Source organism: Chiloscyllium plagiosum, unplaced genomic scaffold, assembly GCF_037043375.1.
Source record: "Chiloscyllium plagiosum isolate Xiang-an unplaced genomic scaffold, Cpla_swu_hap1 HiC_scaffold_42, whole genome shotgun sequence".
NCBI classification, from domain to species: domain Eukaryota; kingdom Metazoa; phylum Chordata; class Chondrichthyes; order Orectolobiformes; family Hemiscylliidae; genus Chiloscyllium; species Chiloscyllium plagiosum.
Window position 1 is genome coordinate 14,946,880 of NW_028270180.1, and position 21,121 is coordinate 14,968,000.

At 44.0% G+C, this 21,121-nt stretch overlaps 1 long non-coding RNA gene across 1 annotated transcript in view; it reads right to left on the reverse strand.

Moving 5' to 3' along the window:
• Positions 1-335: 335 nt before the first annotated feature.
• The window catches only part of LOC122542648 (uncharacterized), a 92,889-nt gene continuing 72,103 nt past the window's right edge, over positions 336-21,121 (reverse strand). The window contains exon 4 of the long non-coding RNA XR_015754166.1: positions 336-569. This is a non-coding gene — a long non-coding RNA (uncharacterized LOC122542648). The remainder of the gene's footprint in view (positions 570-21,121) is intronic.

Consider the following 21,121-nt stretch of genomic DNA (forward strand, 5'->3'; position numbering starts at 1 on the left):
GCATCCAGGATTGACTAGCTCTAGGAGGAAGTGAGGGCTGCAGATGCTGGCGATTAGAGTCAAGAGTGTGGTCCATCACTTGTGTTTTACAGCCTCTATTCAGCAGACACGGTGTATGGATCAAATCCTGGTGTGGCTGGGACTTACTCAGTTCCATGCTCGAGCAAGGTTAGTATACTGGCACTTTATATAGATTAGATTAGATTAGATTCCCTACAGTATGGAAACAGGCCCTTCGATCCAACAAGTCCACACCGTCTCTCTGAAGAGCAACCCACCCAGACCCATTCCCCTACATTTACCCCTGACTAATGTACCTAACATAATGGGCAATTTAACAATCTGCTGCCAAACAGCCGAGCTCTTCCAAGACTCCCAGGCTGGTCGGAGAAGACGGCAAGTAGGCATCCACTCCATGAGGCGATGGTTGGATGTGGACAAGACTCACATCAGCTGTCTTCAGGCAGCAGTGGGTGTGGGGGCCGATGGAGAGATGCAAATTCGCAATTGAAGTATTGAAGAAGGAGGTGCTCAGTCTGGGGTCACACCGCGGTCAGCCTGAGGAGGATCTGTGGAGAGCAGATGAAAAGAAGAATAGATCTGTGGTATTTCACTAGAAGACAGACCAAGAGGAGAATGGGGTTTTCCCCCAAGAAATCCATGAGCTAGCAGGCTTTCCATCAACAATCCCTTTGTCTGGCTATCCCTCTTTTTCCTTTCTGAAGCTCTGTTTCCCCACCTATCCAATCGCCCTTCTCCCTATCCACTATCATTAACATAAATGCCACATCTTCCTGCACCTTTTCCGAGAGCATTACTCGGTTGTGAGTAAATTTGGAGAAGATTATAAGAGATAGAATTTATAATCATCTAGAAAGGATTAATTTGATTAGGGATAGTCAACATGTATTTGTGAAGGGTAGGTCATGCCTCACAAACCTTACTGAGCTCTTTGAGAAAGTGACTAAACAGGTGGATGAGGATAAAGCGGTTGATGTGGTGTATATGGATTTCAGTGAGGCGTTTGATAAGGTTCCCCACAGTGGGCTATTGCAGAAAATATGGAGACATGGGATTGAGAGTGATTTATCAGTTGATGGGAAATGTTTACCTTGGAGTTCAGCTACTAGTGGTCTACCGCAAGGATCTGTTTTGGGGCCGCTGGTATTTGTTGTTTTTATAAATGACCTGGACGAGGGCGCAGAAGGATGGGTTAGTAAATTTGCTGATGACACTGAGGTTGGTAGAGTTGTTGCAGAAGGATGTTGCAGGTTACAGAGAGATATAGATAAGCTACAAGCTGGGCTGAGAGGTGAGGATGGAATTTAATGTGGAAAAGTGTGAGGTGATTCACTTTGGAAGGAGTAACAGAAATACAGAATACTGGGTTAATGGTAAGATTCTTGATGAGCAGAGAGATCTCAGTGTCCATGCACATAGATCCCTGAAAGTTGCCCAGGTTGATAGGGTTATGAAGAAGGCGTACGGTGTGTTAATTTTTATTGGTAGAGGGATTGAGTTTCCGAGCCACGAGGTCATGTTGCAGCTGTACAAAACTCTGGCGTGGCCGCACTTGAAGTATTGCGTACAGTTCTGGTCACAGCATTACAGGAAGATATGGAAGCATTGGAAAGGCTGGTGCCTTGAGGCAGCTTTTGTTAGAGAGAAGAAGCTTAAGAGGTGACTTAATAGGGACATACAAGATGATAGGGTGGACAGTGAGAGATTTTTTCCTCAGATGGTGATGGTTAGTACCAGGGGACATTGCTTTAAATTGAGGAGTGATAGATATAGGACAGATATAGGACAGTACGTTCTTTATTCAGAGTAGTAAAGGTGTGGAATACGCTGCCTGCAACACTAGTAGACTTGCCAACTTTAAAGGCATTTAAATGGTCATTGGATAAACATATGGATGATAATGGAATAGTGTAGGTTAGATGGGCTCTAGATTTGTTTCATAGGTCGCCGAAGATCTTGCATTGCACTGTAATGCTCTGTGTTCTATGTTTCTACTTCTGAAGAAGGGTCACTGGGCCAAACATATTAACACTGTTTTCCCTCTTCACAGATGCTGCCAAACTTGCTGAGTTTACCCAGCAGTTTCTATTTTTCAGATCTCCGGGACTGGTAATTCCTTGTCAAAGTTTAATGCTTCTCAACTCTCCTCATTGCCAATTTGTCATATACTTTACCCGTTGGACTGATGCAGAGGTGTCACCAGTTTATATATGTACAATGTTCAATGTACATGCTTCAGCTCTGTCTTACAGCTCATTCTACAATTCGTTTACCTTTCCCTGAGTCCACAGCCAGAAATAACCAATCGAGTGCGGAGAGGAATAAATCCTCTGAAGGCTGATTCTGGCTAGATATAGAAACATGGGGAAAAACAGGAGCAGGAGTTGGCCATTGAGCCCATACTGCCGATCAACGATTTCGCTGCTCGTTGGATGCTGCCTGAACTGCTGTGCTCTTCCAGCACCACTGATCCAGAATCAACATGATCATAGTTGATCGTCTGTCACAATTCCATACTCCTGATTTCTCCCCATACCCCGGAGACCTTTACATACTAGAAGTCCACCTATTTCTTTCTTAAATATGTTCGGTGATTGCCTCCTGGGTAAAGAATTCCACAGTTCACCAATCTCGAAGTTAACGAATTTAGAGTCATACAGTATGGAAACAGACCCTTCGGCCCAACCAGTCCGTGCTGACCATAATCCCAAACTAAACCAGTCCCACCTGCCCTGCTCCTAACCCATATCCCTCCAAACCTTTCCTATTCGTGTACTTATGTAAATGTCTTTTAAGCGTTTCAACAGTACCCACATCCATCATTTCCTCTGGAAGCTCATTCCACACATGAACTACCCTCTGCGTAAACAAAAATCCCCTTATATCACAGGGTCATACAGCATGGGGACAGACCCTTTGATCCAACCAGTCCATGTCAAACATAATCTCAAACTAAACTAGCCCTCCCAGCCTGCTCCTGGCCTGTATGCCTCCAAATCCTTACTATTCATGAACTTAGCCAAATGTCTTTTAAACATGACAACTGTATCTGCATTCAAAACTTCCTCCGGCATTCAGTCCACACACGAGCCACCCTCTGTGTAAAACATTTGCCACTCATGTCTTTTTTAAAGCTTTCTCCTCTTACCTTAAAAACGTACTCCCGAGTCTTAAAACCCCCCAGCTTAGGGGAAAGACACCTGCCATTCACCCTATCCATGCCCCTCATGATTTTATAAACCTCTGTAAGGTCACTCTTCAACCTCTTACGCTCCACTCCTCCTCTCAGTTTGAAATGGCCAAGTGCGTATCTCAGACCATGTAGAATTCTCCTCGTGCTCTGTTCAGCTGGTGAATAACTGCTCATGTGGTGTCTTAAATACTTCCCACTCTTAGCTATATGCCTCTAAGAGACAAATAGCACTGGACTTTGGAGATACTTGATAATGGGTTATATAGTTGAGTGCCTGACTAGAGATCGAAACTGTTCTGGGCATCCCATCAAAAAGTTCCTTCCATTTTCGAAATCCTTTCTGTCCATTATCAATGATTCAGTACCAAATTTGAATTACCACTAACAATGCCGAGTAGCATTTGATGTTAAGATGTTATATGCAGTGCATTAAGACAATCCAGCATGACATATACCGTGAAGAAACCCCCTTGAATATCCTTGAAGAGACTGAGAATGCCAAAGAAGGTTACAATTTAATCTTAGTTGATCTGACAGAGGGCAACCAAAGGCACTGAGAAGGAGGGACAATTTGGATTAGTTAACTTTAATTTGCCAATGGCACTTGACAGATTGTAACTTGATACTCTACTGAAACAATTATTTCTTCCTTCGCCAAGCAAAAACAGAATTTGCTGGAGAAACGCAACCCATCTGTAGAGAGAGAAACGGTTAACACAGTTCTGAAGAAGGGTCACTGGATGTGAAAAGTTAAAACTGTTTTCTCTCCAGACCTACCAAGTTTCTCCTGCAATTTCTGTTTTAGTTTGTTTCAGATCTCCAACACCCACCATTCCTTGCTTTATTTCTGCCTTCTATGAGTATGGTGCCCAATCAATCCAAACTAAAATGTTTGCACAATTAATTTATAAAATTTATGAAAACACCATGGTGTTCAATTTGTGTGTATTTGTGAGATTCTGTTAACTATTCATGCTCACTGTGCTTGAATAGTTAATCCTGGCTGTGGACTCAGGGAAAGGTACCAGGCTGTCGCGTGAACTGTAAGACAGAATTAAGTATGTAAATAGACATTTGGACATTATAAATAAAACCCGTTGTACACATAGAAACTGATGGCATCTCTGTATTGGTCCAAGAGTTGAAGTATACAGCAAATTTGGGGTGGCCCGGTGGCTCAGTGCTTCACAGCGCCAGGGACACCGGTTCGATTCTAGCCTCTGGCGACTGTCTGCGTGGAGTTCGTACATTCTCCCCGTGTCTGCGTGGGATTCCTCCCACAGTCCAAAGATGTGTCGGTCAGGTGAATTGGCTATGCTAAATTGCCCATAGTTTTAGGTGCATTAGTCAGAGGGAAATGGGTCTGGGTGAGTTACTCTTCAGATGGCGGTTGTGGACTTGTTGGGCCAAAGGGCCTGTTTCCACACTGTAGGGAATCGAAACAAAAAAATGGCAATGAGGACACTTCAGAAACAGCCCTGACACCATTATTATTTTAACAAAACAAAAAACTGCAGATGCTGGACACCTGCAAGAAACAAAAATAGAAAGATTTGGAGAAACTCAGCAGGTCTGCCAGTATCCGTAGTGAGAGACAGTGTTACTTTGAGGCCAGTAACCCTTCTTCAGCACTAGAAACATCGAGGAAAAGGCAGCATTTATTTTTATGACGACGGGTGGCAGGGGGAGGAGAAGGAGTAGGTGGCTAAGTGGAGAGAGAGTCCAGAGGGCGAAAAAGAGGGATAGACAGACAAAGGGACTGTTGATAGTAAACCAACAAAGAAGGGAAGTTATATGAGTGATACTGTGGATTATAAATAGTTGAAAATGGGCTGGCTGGACCGAAAGCAACCCATTTTGTGACAAGACCTGGGATTGTGGATGTGGGTAATAGACATGGACACATAATCAATTAGTGCATTCAACAGATGCTGAGTGTGTTTAATCAACCAGCCCAGATACATTATTATACCTCTCTAGTGCATAGAATCCCTCCAGTGTAGAATCAGGCCATTCAGCCCTCCAAAGAGCACCCGACCCAAATCCACCCCACCCCTATAACCCTACATTTCCCATGGTTAATCCACCTAGCCCACACATCTTTGGACACTATGGGTAATTTAACACAGCCAATCCACCTCACCCTGTTCTATATTAGGACTGTAGGAGGAAACCCACACTGGCATGAGGAGCATGAGCAAACTCCATGCAAACAGACAGTTACCTGAGGTTGGAATTGAACCCAGGTCCATGGTGCTGTGAGGCAGTAGTGCTAACCACTGAGCCACTGTGCCATTCAGGCTGTCAAGCTAAGACCCACTGTGCCACAAGATCTGAAAATGTTTATAAATGTGCATTGCAATTGTTGTAGGTTTGCAAAAGAAAGACCAAAAGGAATGTACAAGCATTTCAGAGTCTCACTCAAGCCTGTGTGTTAGAAGATTCTTGGATTCAGTTCCATCCCAGTACATTGAGTACAGATCCCAGACTTCACTGCTAAAAGTGCTGTCTCGATTTTAAACTAAGACCTTGCCTTCCCTCTCAGACAAAGACAGCAGATCCAAAAGCACAATCCAAAAGGGCAGGTTCAGTTGTCTGGTGTGCTGCTCAATATTTATTCTTCAATCAATGCCATTAAAAGTAAAGTTAAACAAAAAAAAACTGTGTCTTGCTGCAGATCTGAAACGAAAACAGGAACAAAGGCAGAAACAGAAACTGGTGTAGAAACTCACGCAGCATCTGTGGAGAGAAAGCAGAGCTAACATTTTGAGTCCCGCGACCCTTCTTGAGAATGAGACTTTTTCTGAAGAAGGGTCACTGATCTCAAAACGCTGCCTCTGCTTTCTGTCTGCAGATGTTCAGCCAACTGAGCTAACTGACAACCCCCCACCACCCCCTCCTTTCCCTTACAGCGAGTATGTGATGATGAGGAAAGCAGCATGTTTTGTGAACACAGCAAGCTCCTCAGACAGCTGTGGAATAACAATTGGACGATGTGTTTTTAATGAGACACAAACAGAAATTGCTGGAGAAAGTCGGCGGGGCCAGCAGCATCGGTGGAGCTTGCTGTGTTCCACTCGCTGTTTTCCCTGCAGCACAACAGTGGCTGCATCTCAGAAGTACGTCATTGGCTGCAAAGAGCTTCGGGGCATTTTTCAGGTTGCATAAGGTGCTATAAAAATGCAAGTCTTTCTTCAAAGGTACAGCAGTCACTAATCCCTGTATGTTTATGGTTTTGTATGAAACATTTTGCTTTCTTCACCAACATGTACTTGCCGTAACGGGTTGTCGGATAGCTCAGTTGGCATGCAATGCCACGATGCCAAACAGGGTGGGTTCAATTCCTGCACCAGCTGAGGACTCTCGATAACCGTCAGGTTTAACCAACCCCCGGTCGTCTCTGATGAGTGAGTGAGACTGTGGTAACTTTACCAATTATTCCCCGCTGAAGTGAAACTGCTTTCACAGGGGCCTTGGAAGCTCAGCTGTGAGTATAGGGTTAAAGACACAGGCAGCAACTCACTGCGGAGCTGGCAAAGTTTACAGTCATGACGGTGAGAATATGCTTCAGTAAACTGTGTATTTTCTTTTGCTGGGAGGGCACTCAGTACGGGATTTTGATCCACATGACAGGATTCCTGCTTCACTGTGATCTGATCCATTAAGATTCAAGAAATGGGCAAATAAATAAATGTAGGACCCCTGATGTGCCATTCATGAAGCATGGATTCAACAGCCACTTGCACCTTCTCTTTAAATTATTTCAATTTCCAAGCAGCAGCTTTCCAGCTCTGTTCTGGAAGAGTGGCCAGTGGTAAGTGGGACAAAGGTGAGCAGTGTCAGATATATCTCTTGCAAAAGATCTTTGTATGCTTCATTGTGTCCCAGGCTGAGTCATGCTTTGCAGTTTAACATTATCACTGACACATAGAGTCAGACAGTATGGAAACAGTCCCTTCGGCCCAACTCATCCATGCCGACCAGGTTTCCTAAACTGAACCAGTCTGATTTGCCTGCGTTTGGCCCATTTTGCTCTAAACCTTTCCTATCCATGTACTGTCGATTCTGACATGATAGTTCCGTTCTCGTGCAATCCCGCAGTATAAGAAAATCTTGAAATCGCCAAGCCATTTAAACTAACTGGGCCAGAGTCACTTTATAGCCAATACAGGGAAGGAAAGTTCGCATTATACAAATAATGGTTCAAATTCTGTTTCTAGCTCTGAAGAAGGGTGACCGGGCTCAAAATAACATTGGTCTCTCCCTACCGATGCTGCCAGACTGGCTGAGTTTCTATTTTTGTTTCTTGTAGAGCTCCAGCATCTGCAGTTCTTGGTTTTGTTAAATTAGCAGTGGTTTCAGGGCTAATAATGCTTGAAAAAAGGGACGGTGGCTCAGTGGTTAGCACTGCTGCCTCACAGTGCCAGGGACCCGGGTTCAATTCCAGCCTCGGGCAACCATCTGTGTGGAGTTTGCACATTCTCCCCGTGTCTGTGTGGGTTTCCTCTGGGTGCTCCGGTTTCCTCCCACAGTCCAAAGATGTGCGGGTTAGGTGAATTGGCCATGGTAAATTGCCTGCAGTGTTATGCGCATTAGTCAGGATTGAATGTAGGAGAATGGGTCTGGGTGAGTTGCTCCTTGAAGGGTCGGTGTGGTCTTGTTGGGCCGGGAGGGCCTATTTCCACACTGTAGGGAAGCTAATCTTAATGTTTCTGAAGTGTCCTTATTGCCCATTTGCTGTATACTTCATCGCTTGGACCAATATGGCTCAGTGGTTAGCACTGCTGACTCACAGCACTAGGGTCCCAGGTTCAATTCCAGCCTCAGGTGACTGTGTGGAGTTTGCACATTCTCCCCGTGTTTACGTGGGTTTCCTCCCACAGTCTAAAGATGTGCTGGTCAGGTGAATTGGCCATGCTAAATTGCCTGTAGTGTTAGGTGAATTAGTGAGAGGGAAATGGGTCTGGGTGGGTTACTTAGCATCATAACTGTTGGGCCGAAGGGCCTGTTTCCACACTGTAGGAAATCTAATCTAAAATACAGAGATGCCATCAGTTCCTATGTGTACAATGGATTTTATTTATAATGTTCAAATGTCTATTTACATGCTTCAACTCTGTCTTACAGTTCACTCGACAGTCTGGTACTTTTCCCTGAGTCCACAGCCAGGATTAACTATTCAAGCACAGTGAGCATGAATAGTTAACAGAATCTCACAAATACACACAAATTGAACACCATGGTGTTTTCATAAATTTTATAAATTAATTGTGCAAACATTTTAGTTTGGATTGATTGGGCACCATTCTCATAGAAGGCAGAAATAAAGCAAGGAATGATGGGTGTTGGAGATCTGAAACAAACTAAAACAGAAATTGCAGGAGAAACTTGGTAGGTCTGGAGAGAAAACAGTTTTAACTTTTCACATCCAGTGACCCCTCTTCAGAACTGTGTTAACCGTTTTTCTCTCTCTCTTTACAGACGGACTGTGTTTCTCCAGCAAATTCTGCTTTCGCTTGCCGAAGGAGGAAATAATTGTTTCAGCAGCGTATCAAAATTAACTAATCCAAATTTTCCCTCCTTCATCACATTTTTGCCCTCTGTCAGATCAAGTAAGGTTAAATTGTAGCATTCTGTGGCATGCTTGGTCTCCTCAAGGATACTCAAAGGGTTTATTCATGGTATGTGTCATGCTGAATTTTCACATTGCATGGAACTTAGCATCATAACTGCTTTAGTGCCTGAGGATTCGCCAACTTTGCTGAGCATCGTGCATGGATGAGATGGGCCGAAGGGCCTGGTTCCATACTGTGTGACTCTGTTACAGATGTTGAGATCATGATAGGCTGCGAAGCTTGAGACACGATGAAGCATACAAAGATCTTTCGCAAGAGATATATCTGACACTGCTCACCTTTGTCCCACTTACCACTGGCCACACTTCCAGAACAGAGCTGGAAAGCTGCTGCTTGGAAATTGAAGTAATTTAAAGAGAAGGTGCAAGTGGCTGTTGAATCCATGCTTCATGAATGGCACATCATGGGTCCCTCATTTATTTATTCGTTCATTTCTTGAATCTTAATGGATCAGATCACAGTGAAGCAGGAATCCTGTCATGTGGATCAAAATCCAGTGCCGAGTGCCCTCCCAGCAAAAGAAAATACACAGTTTACTGAAGCATATTCTCACCGTCATGACTGTAAACTTTGCCAGCTCCGCAGTGAGTTGCTGCCTGTGTTTTTAACCCTATACTCACGGCTGAGCTTCCAAGGCCCCTGTGAAAGCAGTTTCACTTCAACGGGGAATAATTGGTAAAGTTACCACAGTCTCACTCACTCATCAGGTGGTTTAACCTGAGGGTTATCAGGCCACAGGAGGGGAGGAGGGTCCTCAGCTGGTGCAGGAATTGAACCCATCCTGTTTGGCATCGTGGCATTGCATGCCAACTGAGCTATCCGACAACCCGTTACGGCAAGTACATGTTGGTGAAGAAAGCAAAATGTTTCATACAAAACCATAAACATACAGGGATTAGTGACTGCTGTACCTTTGAAGAAAGACTTGCATTTTTATAGCACCTTATGCAACCTGAAAAATGCCCCGAAGCTCTTTGCAGCCAATGACGTACTTCTGAGATGCAGCCACTGCTGTGCTGCAGGGAAAACAGCGAGTGGAACACAGCAAGCTCCACCGATGCTGCTGGCCCCGCCGACTTTCTCCAGCAATTTCTGTTCGTGTCTCATTAAAAACACATCGTCCAATTGTTATTCCACAGCTGTCTGAGGAGCTTGCTGTGTTCACAAAACATGCTGCTTTCCTCATCATCACATACTCGCCGTAAGGGAAAGGAGGGGGTGGTGGGGGGTTGTCAGTTAGCTCAGTTGGCTGAACATCTGCAGACAGAAAGCAGAGGCAGCGTTTTCAGAAAAGTCTCATTCTCATGAAGGGTCGCGGGACTCAAAATGTTAGCTCTGCTTTCTCTCCACAGATGCTGCGTGAGTTTCTACACCAGTTTCTGTTTCTGCCTTTGTTCCTGTTTTTGTTTCAGATCTGCAGCAAGACACAGTTTTTTTTTGCTTTACTTTACTTTTAATGGCATTGATTGAAGAATAAATATTGAGCAGACACCAGACAACTGAACCTGCCCTTTTGGATTGTGCTTTTGGATCTGCTGTCTTTGTCTGAGAGGGAAGGCAAGGTCTTAGTTTAAAATCGAGACAGCACTTTTAGCAGTGAAGTCTGGGGTCTGTACTCAATGTACTGGGATGGAACTGAATCCAAGAATCTTCTAACACACAGGCTTGAGTGAGACTCTGAAATGCTTGTACATTCCTTTTGGTCTTTCTTTTGCAAACCTACAATTGCAATGCACATTTATAAACATTTTCAGATCTTGTGGCACAGTGGGTCTTAGCTTGACAGCCTGAATGGCACAGTGGCTCAGTGGTTAGCACTACTGCCTCACAGCACCATGGACCTGGGTTCAATTCCAACCTCAGGTGACTGTCTGTTTGCATGGAGTTTGCTCATGCTCCTCATGCCAGTGTGGGTTTCCTCCTACAGTCCTAATATAGAACAGGGTGAAGTGGATTGACTGTGTTAAATTACCCATAGTGTCACAAAGATGTGTGGGCTAGGTGGATTAACCCTGGGAAATGTAGGGTTATAGGGGTGGGTTTGGGTTGGATACTCTTTGGAGGACTCAATGGGCTGAATGGCCTGATTCTACACTGGAGGGATTCTATGCACTAGAGAGGTATAATAATGTATCTGGGCTGGTTGAATAAAACACTCAGCATCTTTTGAATGCACTAATTGATTATGTGTCAAAGACTCTTTCCATGTCTATTACCCACATCCACAATCCCAGGTCCTGTCACAAAATGGGATGCTTTCAGTACAGCCAGCCCATTTTCACCTATTTATAATCCCCAGTATCATCCACATAACTTCCCTTTTTCGTTGGTTTACTATCAACAGTTCCTTTGTCTGTCTATCCCTCTTTTTCGCCCTCTGGACTCTCTCTCCACCTACCCACTTACTCCCCCCTGCCAACCGTCATCATTAACATAAATATTGCCTGGAGTAAATAAATACTAGTTGTAGGATCCCAAGATGGAAGATGTGGTATTCTTCTTCCAGGACACACGCGCTAAACAATCCTACTGTCTTGTGGCCAACCACTTTAACTCCCCCTCCCAATCCACCAAGGACATATTAGTCCTGGGCCTCCTCCACTGCCAAATACTAGCCACTCGATGACTGGAGGAAGAACACTCTCCTTGGGATCCTCCAACCACACAGAATCAATGTGGATTTCATCAGTTTCCCCCCACCTTATCCCATTTCCAACCATCCAACTGGGCACTGCCCTCTTGAAGTGTCCTATCTGTCCATCTTCCTTCCCACCTATCCACTCCACCCTCCATCCTGACCTATCACCATTATCCCCCACCTTCATCTACCTATCGCATTCCTAGCTACCTTCCCGCCAGCCCTACCCCACCCCCTTATATCTCTCAGCCTCCTTGGGCACCTCCACATTCCTGATGAAGAGCTTATACTCGAAACGTCAACTCTCCTGCTACTCGGATGCTGCATGCCCTGCTGTGCTTTTCCTGTGCTACACCTTTGACACAGAGGTAGAAATGTTTGCCAATGATTGCACAATGGTCAGCACCATTCATGAATCAAGCAGTCCATGTTCAAATGCAAAAAGATCTGGACAATATCCAGGCTGGGTTGACAAGTAGCAAGTAACATTCATGCCACACAAATACCAAGTTATGACCATCACCAATAAGAGACAATCTAATGGCCGCCCCTTGACGTTCAATTGTATTATCATCACTGAATCCCCCACTATCGACATCCTGGGGGTTACCATTGAACAGAAACTCAATTAGACTCACCAAATAAACACAATGGCTATAAGAGCAAGTCAGAGCCCAGGAATACTGCAGTGAGTAACTTATTCCCTGACTTCCCAAAGCCTATCCACCATCTACAAGGCACAAGTCAGCAGTGCGATGGAATACTCCCCACTTGCCTTGACGTCTGCAGCTCCAACAACACTTAAGAAACTCGACACCATCCAGGACAAAGCAGCCTGCTTGATTGGTATTACATCCACAAGCATACACTCCCTGTACCACTCCCTACACGAAGTAATGTGTATTGTCTACAAGAGACGCTGCAGCAGTTCACCAAAGATCCTCAGACAACACCTTCCAAACCCATGACCAGAAGGACAAGGACAGCAGATACATGGGAACACCACCATATTCCCTCCAAGTCAGTCACCCTCCTGATGAGGAAATATATCGGAGTTCCTTCACTGTCATTGGGTCACAATCTAGGAATTCCCTTCCTCATGGCATTGTGGGTCAACCCACAGCAGGTTGACTGCAGTGGTTCAAAAAGATAGCTCAACAGCTCCTTCTCAAGGGCAGCTAGGGACAGGAAATAAAAGGAACTAGGTACCTATACCCCTTGGTCTCTCTTTTTGACATACCCTCTGGGGCCCTACCACTTCTTGTATAAGTCCTGTCCTGGTATCTCTTACCAAAATGTAACACCTTGCATTTATCTAAATTAAACTCCATCTGCCATTCCTGGGTTCGATCCCAGCCGTGGGCAATTGGCTGTGTGGAGTTTACACATTCTCCAAGTGTCTGCGTGGGTTTCATCCCACAATCCAAAGATGTGCAGGTCAGGTAAATTGCCCATAGTGTTAGGTGAATCAGTCAGGGGTAAATATAAGGCAGGGGAATGGGCCTGGGTCAGTGTGAACTTGTTGGGCCAAATGGCCTGTTTCATACTGTAGGGAATCTAATCTAAAACAAATCTCCTCCAACAACGTACCCACCTTTGATGTCAGGCTGACCGGTCTGTAGCTCCCTCACCTTTCCTAAATAGTGACACAACATTAGCCACCCTCTAGCCCTCCAACACCTCACCTGTGGCTGTCAGTGATACAAATATCTCTGCTAGTGGCTGCACAATGCTTTCTCTAGTTTCCAACAATGTCCTGGATGCACTGGATCAGATTCTGGGGAGATATCTACCTTTATGTGTTTTAAGACCTCCGATACCTCCTCTTCTGTAATGTGGACTCTTCAAAACATTGCGATCTATTTCCCTCGCTTCCATTTTCTTCTACATGGTATATACCGATGAGAAATATTCATTTAGGATCTCATCTATCTCTTGTGGCTCCTCACATTGACAACCTCGTTGATCTTTATGGGACCCTATTCTCTCCCCAGTTATTCTGTTGCCTTAACATACTTGTAGAATCTCTTTGGATTGTCCTTATCCTTATCTGCCAAAGCTATATCATGTCCCCTTTTTGCTCTGATTCCCTAATAAGTGTACTCCTACACCCTCAAACCACTCAAGGGATGCACTTGATCCCATCTGCCCATAACTGACATGTGCACCCTTCTTTTTTCTTGAGCAGATCCTCAATAGCTCTAGTCATCCAGTGTTCCCTACAACTGCCTGCCATGCTGTTCAGCTGAAAGTGAGGACTCCAGATGCTGGAGATCAGAGCCAAGGTTAGAGCGGTGCTGGAAAAGCACAGCAGGTCAGGCGACAACCGAGGAGCAGGAGAATCAACATTTCAGGCAAAAGTCATTCCTGATGAAGGGCTTTTGCCTGAAACGTCGATTTTCCTGCTCCTAGGACACCATGCTGTATGACTCTACCCACTGGGATACTTGGTCATGGTGCCAAAGCTGTGAAATTCTGATGACATGTGGCTTGGAATCTGTGAAATGGGGCAACCTTGAATCAGAGTGATTTGAGATGAAAACCAATGTGTTCATATTATAGATGGTATCAGGAGTGTACTCCTAGTCCATACAAATATCTTTAGGGCACTCCTCTTAACAAATATATTATTGGTGCTGAGATGGCCCAGCTCAGTAATGATCTGCAGCTGATCATAATGCAGAATGAATTGTTTATTGTATATAATAAGGATTGCTCTTAAGAAAATTTAGTGAGCAATTTTTCGAATCCCCAAAGCAGATAATTGCTTTTAGCACAGATGTCGCTCAAATGGGAGGTTTTGACAGAAGTCCTGTAGCATTGTTCATAACGACCACACCATAAGATCCTTGGTTGTCAATCACACACCAGGAAATCGTCCCTTTTTTAATGCTAGGAGCATATTTAAATGTAACTTCACACTCTGAGCAATTTCTGCATTCAACCACTAAATGTGACAAGATTGAAATTTTCCAGTTCATTAAAAGAAAGCTTTGACCAAAACAAAAGTGCGACTGTGTGTCAGGTTTCACTCACTGAGCTCCATCAGGGGTTCATGGTGCTCAGAACAGAGTCTCCAGGCAGTACATCAGCAATCTCAAAATTAAATTTAATGTAACTCTCAGTAAGTCTTAATTAGAAGGAGAATTGGCAATAGCCAGTTTGAAATCATCACCACCTAACTGGACTCATCAACTGCCTCTGATTGGTCACACTGCTGCTTTGACATCCAAGGGTGGAGAAGAAAATCATTGAAGAAAAAAAAGCGCTGGTCGAAGCTTCCTGTCTTGTGTTCATCAGGACAAATGCAAGAATGCCAAATTTCAAATGATCACAGCAAGAAATAAAAATGACTCCGATTAATTGTCATGTTGCTTTTGGCCTATCAAGACATTGCCACCGAGAAAGTAATGGGGAACTAGATGCTCCCCCATCTCCCCTGTGATTCAAACAAAGATGCATGATGTGAACATGTTCCTTTTGTTTCCAGAGAACAGCTCCCTGGGTGTAAATGTTGGCAGGTGACAGCAGTCACTGGTATGTTCGTCTGACAAGGAGATTTTGTGAGTCCTTATGCGGCCAAGTACTGCCTTTCTGCCCGTATATTTGGCAGGTGTTTCCGGGAGGTGGAATTCGACTTTGGATTTGAGATTAGAGGCATTTCTTTTTCTTCGAATCATAGAATCATATTTTTCAAACCTTTTTTCCCTAAGAATTTGTATTCGTGAATCTGTGGTCAAAACGTTTGGTGCTGGAAAAGCACAGCCGGTCAGGCAGCATCTGAGGAGCAGGAGAGTCGATGTTTCGGGCATGAGCTCTTCATCAGGAATGTGTCATGCTCGAAACATTGTCTCTCCTGCTCCTCGGACGCTGCCTGACCGGTTGTGCTTTCCCAGCGCCACACTTTTTGACTGTGATCTCCAGCATCTGCAGTCCTCACTTTCACCTCATGATCCTGTATCCAGCTACCTTTGTACCTGAGTGAGTGGCGACTTGTAAACTTTTCACTGTACTCACCTGAGACAATAAAGCTAATTCTAATTCCATTTCTAATTCTAAAGAAGGTAGATTGAATTGAATTGAATTTATTGTCATGTATACCTAGGCGCAGTGAAAAGCTTTGTCTTGTGAGCAATACAGGCAGATCACAGAGTTAGGTAGCATAGATAGTAAATAATAGGCAAAAACAAAAGCACAGGTACAGGCGAATATTAAGAGTTTGTAAGTCCATTCAGTATTCTAACAATGGTAGGGTATAAACTGTTGCGAAACTGGCACTGGCACTGGCATCCTATACCAGTGGCAAGGAACCATTAGTGACTGTATGTCAGCCCATTGTTGCAGCCTTGATCCATCATGCTGATGTCACACAATTATCTTCTGCCTGAATTGCTGTTCAGGACTTGGTTTGGATCATGCTTTGACTGGTGATCCCCTGTGACCTTCCTGTCATGGATGGCCCAGCCAGAAGCTGAGAGTTTCTGATGGGATCACTCACAGCGTCCCCACCACAGCAAGGTGACACTCCACAGAATACGTGGAAAAGCTATCAAGAGTAAATGAGCCTTGGTCAAAATGCATATGATTGAGGATCAAGGGAGGACAAGATTAGACCTGTCTATGATTTGGAGATGCCGGTGTTGGACTTGGGTGTTCAAAGTTAAAAATCACACAACACCAGGTTTTAGTCCAACAGGTTTAATTGGAAGCACACTAGCTTTCGGAGCGCCGCTCCTTCAACCACCTGATGAAGGAACGGCGCTCCGAAAGCTAGTGTGCTTCCAATTAAACCTGTTGGACTATAACCTGGTGTTGTATGATTTTTAGGTCTGGCTATGACTGCTAACAAGTTCCATCAATTCTCACACAAGAAGAAGAACAATGTGGCTGATGTCACTGGACAGGAACCAGATCCTGTGGAATCCTCCACAGGGAAGCAGATGTTTCGGAATAGGGAACTGACTTACTGTCTGGGTGGTTTCAAGAGAAAATGTAGAGCTTGAAGAATATTGAGAAGGTTGGATGTCTGAATGACATTATTCAGATATAAAAATGCTTGAGGGCTCCTTTCCAAAATTTGATTTGATTCCTTATTGTCACATGTACTGAGATACAGTGAAAAATATCGTTTTTCATGCTAATCAGAAAAAATCATACTTCACAGTAATATATCAGGGTAAGAGAACAGAATGCAAAATATGGTGTTCCAGCTACAGAGAAAGTGCAGGGAAAGAGCAACTCTAATATATGAAAGATCCGTTCACAAAACTGATAACAGCAATAAAGAAGCTGTTCTGGTACGTGTTTTTAAACTTTTGTACCATCTGCTTGATGGAAGAGGATGGAAGAGAGTATAATCGGGGTGGGAGGGGTCTTTGATTATGTTGGCTGCCTTCCCAAGGCAGTGGGAAATATAGAGGTAAAAACAATGACTGCAAATGCTGGAAACAAGATTCTGGATTAGTGGTGCTGGAAGAGCACAGCAGTTCAGGCAGCATCCAGTGGGAAAGATAGACAGAGTCAATGGAAGGAAGGCTGGTTTGTTGATGGACTTAAGCTAGATTCACAATTTTCTGCAATCTCTTGCAGTCTTGGGTAGAGCAGTTGCTATATCGAGCTGTAATAAATCTGGATTGGATACTGTCTATGGTGCATCTGCAAAAATTGGTAAGGGTCATTGTGGACATACTGAATGTCCTTAGCCTTCTGCATAAGTACAGGTGTCGTTGTGTTCTCTTGACCGTAGTGTCGATGTGGATGGACCAGGACAGATTGTTGGTGATAGTTACTCCCAGGAACTTGATGCTCTCGACTACCTCCATCTCAGCACCATTGATTCAGACAGAGGCATGTGCTCCATTCCACTTCCTGAAGTCGATGACCTGCTCCTCTGTTTTGCCGACATTGAGGGAGAGATTGTTGTCTTTACACCATGCCACTGAGCTGTCTATCTCCTTCCTGTACTCTGTCTCGTTGTTGTTTGAGATCTGACCGACTACAGTGGTGTCATCAACAGATTTGTAAACGTCAAAAAACCGACAGTGAAGGAAAATAGGTAGAAATTCATAATGACAATGTAAATGAAAAAGGTGATGACATAACATAATTTCATGTCACTTGAAATCACAGTGCGAAATTGATAGCGTGGTAAGAACATTGATGCTGCCTTCCCAGCTTGCTCTGTGCTTTCCAGCTCTCATTAGAAGTTACCTGATTTTCAAAACCGTGGCGTGCTTATCGATTGTCTATTTAATCTCACGATCTTTCATTTCATTCAATAGCAGTTGCTTGCAGGTTTGGATGTGCTTGGAGGCTGGTAACTTTTGCATTTGATACCTACTGGAGACTGGTACATACGAAAACCATGACAGAAACTCCATGACAGGAGGCTGAGGGAATGCTGAACTATTGGAGGTGCTGTTTTTGAGGTTAGGCATTAAACCTTATGGCCTTATCTTCTCCCTCATATGGAGGTTAAAAAGTTCTTTGGCTCAGCTTCAGGGAAGAGAGGAAAAGGTTACCCATTCTGGTCATTATTTCGCCCTCATTCAATATCATTAAAATTAAAAATCACACAACACTAGGTGATAGTCCAACATATACAGGCTTTGTCAGCCACCTGATGAAGGAGCAGTGCTCCAAAAGCTAATGCTTCCAATTAAACCTGTTGGACTATAACCTGGGTTGTGTGATTTCTAACTTTGTACACCCCAGTCCAACACTGGCACCTCCAAATCTTGACTAACATCATGAAAGAAGACAAACTATTTGGTCATGATTACATTGTTGATTACTGGGGCTTTGTGTGAAGCAGTTAGCTGTTGTGCTTCCCTAACTATTTCAAGTTTGAAATTCACTGAGCTTTTAAGCCATATAATGGATCTTTGTGAAGAGTGCGTATGCCGTTGTCATTTGGTGGCACAGTGGCTCAGTGGTTAGCACTGCTGCCTCCCAGCGCCAGGATCTTAGGTTCGATTTTACCCTCAGGTGACTGTCTGTGTGGAGTTTGCACGTTCTCCCATTGTCTGTGTGGGTTTCTTCCCACAGTCCAAAGATGTGCAGGTTAGTTGGATTGCCCATGCTAAATTGCCCCATAGTCTCCAAGGGTTTGCAGGCTAGGTGGGTTAGCTATAGGAAATACAGGACTATAGGGTAGGGGGATGAATCTGGATGAGACCCTTTTCTGAAGGTCGATATGACCTGTTTCCAGACTGTAGCGATTCTATGATTGACTTTAAAAGTAGAAGAATCTCAAGGCCAAGATATTTCGTCTGGACAGTTTGTGTTTTCTTTTGCATTGTGATATTATTAACAGACATCTGAACACTCCAGTGTGACAACCAGGATGAACTAAAATATGGTTCACATAAAATCTGAGGCTTGTCAGTAGCTTTATCTTGTCAGTCAGATGCAACTAGTTGTTCTCATTGCAAAAATCTTGACGTGAGTCACAACTGCTGTCTTTTCTTGTTTTACAAGACAGAAAAACTGCAGATGCTGGAATCCAAAGTAGACAGGCAGGAGGCTGGAAGAACACAGTGAGCCAGGCAGCATCAGGAGGTGGAGAAGTCAAGGAAGGGTTATACCCAAAACATCATCTCCTTCACCTCCAGATGCTGCCTGGCTTGCTGTATTCTTCCAGCCTCCTGCCTGTTTACTTTTCTTGTCTTATGTCAGGAATTAATAGGGTATAGATCGTGATTCTATATGAAGGTAAGGCAACAGTCACCCATTCTTTTGACAATCCGGAGCCTGCATTGAGGAAAGGATACGTTAACTCTGAAAGCGGTGCCACACTGTTTCACTGGAGTGTAATGGGATCTCCGAGTGTTAAAATATGAAGAGAGATTGTGCAAACTAGACTTGCATTCTCTAGGATATAAACAGAGGATTATGTTGAAGGTTTTAGGATTTTGTAAAGAATTGATGTTCACGCTATTCCAATTGTAATGTGAATGTTAAGGACAGACAGGTGGAGAGTATTAATGATTTACTATCTTGACCAAATGTAAGAAGAGACTAACAGCCAGTGGGTGGTTGAGGAAGTCCTTTTGCCCACTGCCTCCCAGCTTAGACAGCGACGTTCATATCCAGGTGCCTTTGCATCGACAGCATGCAATGTCAACCAGGATACTGAGGTCTTGGTTCTTCATTATTCCACCTCCCTCCAAAAGAACAAAGGTTTCAAAATGTGTTGTGCATGAAATTCCTGATCTTTATTGTAAACTCGCTTGAAATAGTGGGAGTCAAAATTTAATGAGAACACATTGCGTGGTTAACATGGCCAGATCCCATTCTCTATAGGAGATTTTATGATACAGTGGGTAACATCCCTGCCTCTGGATGACAAGCTCTGGGTTCAAGTCCCACTCAAGACCTTGATGATCAAAGAACGGGCATTCATAATATGACCAAAACAGGGTTACAGTCAAACCTGCGAACCCTTCCAATGCACACTAATGACAGGCAGAAAGGATGTGACGGGTTCCTAATCAGTCATAAAAGAAAAGAAATCAGAGCCTCTCCCCGCACTATTCATACCTCCAAACATGAATAGAATCCCTACAACGTGGAAATAGGCCATTCAGCCCATCGCGTCCACACCCACCCACCCATCCTGTAACCCTGCATTTCCCATGGCTAATCCACCTCACCTGAATATCTTTGGAATGTGGGAGTAAACCAGAACACCCAGAGGAAGCCCACACAGACATGGGATGAACCTGCAAACTCTACACACAGTTGCCCAAGAGTGGAATCGAACCTGGATCCCTGACACTGTGAGACAGCTGTGATAACCACTGAGCCACCATTGCCACCCATGTGAAGGAATATGTTGGTACGACAATTCAGGCTCCTTAGCAGGGTGTCAGTATGGAGTTGATTAGATAATTGGTTTGGATCAATCTGGTGCCAATAGCACAGGGTTCAATGTTCTATTTTGGGACCTGCTTACTTACTATACTGCTGATCATGGCCGCTCCAAGTTGGACCTGTTTGAGGTAGATGCAGGTACAGTTACAACATTTAAAAATCATTTGGACAAGTACATGAATAGGAAAGGTTTAGAGAGATATGGGACAAATGCAGGTAAATGGAACTAGTTTCATTTGGGAAATCTGGTCAACATGTACGAGTTGGGCCGAAGGGACTGCTTCCATGCTGTATGACTCTGTGATTCTATATAAGAAGAATATTTTGCTTTGCAGAATCTCTGTCTTCCACTATTGGGATTGACTTCCCTCTGAACACTGGCGTGTTGTTGTTTGTGGAGAGTCGCACTGGAGCCTGGCTAAAATAGCTAACAGAAATTTTGCGTAAAGCATCCAATGTGTTTTGGCACTGATGTCTCACAGTTATGATTTCAAACCAAAGGTGTGAAAATCTGGTTCAAAAATAAAGTGGATAATCACAGAGACCATGCCCCTGAAGTTGAAACAAGTTAATTACTCACTTTACAAACAGAAAATAAATTGACGACCAGCAAGAGGAGCAAATGGTGTGTTGCTCCCCCCATCTTTAAACACTTGTCAAATTACCTGAGCCAAATGATGACTGGGTGGAGATGTTAGTACCTACGTTGATTGAACGAAATACGATATCTACTGAGGTTCTGTATTTCTCCTCCAAAGC